We start from the raw sequence: 3,278 nt of genomic DNA, 5'->3' as shown, positions 1-3,278 counted from the left end.
GCCTTTATGTGGATGATTTATTAATCACAGGTAGCAGCTCAGATAGGATTGAAGAAATAAAGCTAGGCCTCAAGTCTGAATTTGAAATGTTTGATCTAGGTAAGCTATCTTACTTCCTTGGGATCGAATTCAGGCAAGTCAAGGAAGGGATCTTCATGCATCAAAGAAAGTACACACAAGATGTACTAAGAAAATTCAACATGTTGAATTGCAACTCTGCTGAGACTAATCTAAAGCTAGATAAACAAAAAACATGAAACATAGAGATTGATGGCACACTGTTTAGACAAATTGTTGGATGCCTAAGATTTCTTTGCCATACAAGAGCAGAGGTTGCACACAGTGTTGATGTTGTGAGTAGATTCATGAATGATCCAAGGAAATCACATCTTGTTGCTGCTAAGAGAATTCTAAGATATCTAAGGGGTACTCCTGAGTTTGGAATTCTATCCCATAAGCAAATAGAAAACAGAGTGCAGCTAGTTGCTTACTCTGATTCGGATTGGAGTGGAGATCCACTAGAAAGGAAGAGCACCATGGGCTATGTGTTCTTCCTATCTGGTTCACCAACATCTTGGTGTTCTAAGAAGCAAGAGGTGGTGGCTTTTTCCACCTGTGAGGCAGAATACATTTCAACATGTCATGATGCCTCTCAAGCACCATGGATGACTTCTTTGCTTGAAGAATTGGGGGTTGATTTTGGAGGTATAGTAGAGTTGTTGGTTGACAATAAATCTGCTATCAATTTGGCGAAAAATCTTGTATCTCATGGACGAAGCAAGCACATAGAAAGGAAATACCATTTCCTTATAAACCAAGTTGAGAAAGGCAAGATACGATTGAAGCATTATGGGACAGCCTTACAAATTGCAGATGTAATGACCAAATCATTGAAGATAGATATGTTTAAAGAGTTAAGGAAAATGTTAAGTGTAGTATGTTTGTAGTTGTTTTGAATTAAGGGAGAGTATTGGATTTGTAATTCAATAAAAGCTATTTTTAGATAGTTGTTATAGTTAGTTATGGTTGTTGAAACTATAAATAGTAAGTATGCATTGTATTCCAAGTAAGAGTGAATAACAAGTTCAAGCATTTTTCTTCTCATATTCACAAAGCATTTCTTATCTTCATTTTACTTTCTTTGATAATTCTGCCATTGAGTGAGAGTGAGGTGTGTACAAGATCTGTTTTCTTCCAACAATTCACAACTCTTCTTCACTCACTCTTCCCCTCTTTCATCCTCACCCTTTTTTTTTCCGCTTGTGCTTTTATAAAGGTTATGTTAGAGTCGGATAGCCAATCCGACTGCACAATTTTTATACCATTCAAACATATTGAGTGACTATAGAAATTATCTAATAGTTCAAGGTGTAGGTCTGTGGTTGTCCTATCCTAATAAATGTCACTCTTGAGAATTGGATACTTTTTGAAAAAATAATTCCTATGGATCGAATAAGGTCTTACAACACTAGACTTCTAAAATATAATTATGGATATAGAAGAATGGATTTTCAAGTAAAAAGTAATTAAGTGTGAATGCTAAACTTAAGAGAAAAGACGTATGTGCTGATACTATAAGAGCTTTTAAACTATCATTGCATCATATACTATTCATAGTTAATCATCACCGACTTTTAAATAATACAAATGAATATATAATAATGTACAGATTGTGTATAAATATGATACTAAAAATGTATTGATATTACATTTTAAACTTAAATGTGTGTTTCTTAGAAGTTGTTTAAAAAGAATGAATGCCACCAAAATATTAGATATTGTTTAATCCCATTCTCAAGGTTATCGTGACCCAATTTTTGGTTAGAAACCTGACTCTACGACTCAGAAAGAGACGAACTCGATTTCGACCTCTCCCAAAAGATTTAGAGTCAATCAACGTCAGCTAACAATTAAGTCTAGTCCAAATATTCGAGCACCAAGTTCCAGTCACATAAAAGATTGTTGATCACCGGGAAGACTAATCCTAATTCAAGGAAAGGAGGAAAATGACAAAACAAGGTCAAATCAACATCTCTTACACGGAAAAACCTTCATTCACTCCAAAGCATGACCATGCTCCAAACACGCCCGAATAAAGATCATATTCACAATGTTCACCATATGGCAAATGTAATCTAACTTAACAACACTTTGGGACTGATTGGTTAAAATAAGGTGACATTTGAGTGCATATTACTTAACCTCATATTATAAATAGGTTAATCACCCATAAAAATTATAACATGTTTTATGTCATTGAATATATACTTATACATACTAACTTGAGTGTTAGAATCCCTTATTATCCACCCACCAAAGTGTTCCAAGGTTGCTCACAACTGATTAGGCAGTTCGATCGAACTCCAACAACCAACTTCTAACACAGAAGAACATATACAATTATTAAAATCTTCACCTGAATTTATTGTCTAATCTCAAGTCTCACCTAAACAACTTAACTGTTTCCTTCTGAAAGTTAAGTTATTTAATGGCTTGAGATAAAATCCCAATGGTAATGGTCATGTAGTGAAAAAGTTGTTTAATGATTGTTTCATCATTATTAGTGCATATATCCCAGCTTTGATGTCTAGTCCGTTACAGGTAATAAGCTTTACACATTTTCATACTTAGGCCTAGACAAAAAACAAGAACAATTTTATGTTTTCCATTCAAGTATCAGTCAAAAAAGTTTCACATTCTTTCCGGTGTTTCCTCAATTACTCACTTTTTTTTTTATCAATTTTGTTTTCAATTAGGCGTTTATTTAATTCTGCATCAAACAAAAAAAAATACGTCTTAATAGTTGATCCATGCGCCTTGAATTTTTTTGTTATTTACTGTGATTATTTTTATAAGACTCTTTTTTATTAATTTCACATATATTAAAGTAAAAGTGATTGGTTAACATAGTTATTATCATTAAATTTGAAAAAGAATAAATGTATTGTTTCAAAATTATTCTTCGTCATTAAAACTTATATTCATTTTCGCTCACTTCATTAATGATGGTACTTTTGTAAAAAGAAGTAATTAATATACTCAAAAATCCATAAAGGAAACGAGAGGGAATATTAAATCCTGAGACAATTTTGAAAAATCACAAAAATATGCAAAAATAAAAATATAAACTTAAAAAAAAAGAATGCTGGACGCATTAAAAGCTCAATTTTAGCAACCTTAGTGCAATGACGTGTTGTAAGAAATATGCAAGAGAAACATTTTGATTGCTTCATCTAGATTTAACTTGGAAATCTAATAGAAATTGCAATTGCAAACAG

Source organism: Lupinus angustifolius, chromosome LG01 (genome assembly GCF_001865875.1).
Source record: "Lupinus angustifolius cultivar Tanjil chromosome LG01, LupAngTanjil_v1.0, whole genome shotgun sequence".
NCBI classification, from domain to species: Eukaryota; Viridiplantae; Streptophyta; class Magnoliopsida; order Fabales; family Fabaceae; genus Lupinus; species Lupinus angustifolius.
This window is presented reverse-complemented; position numbering follows the sequence as displayed.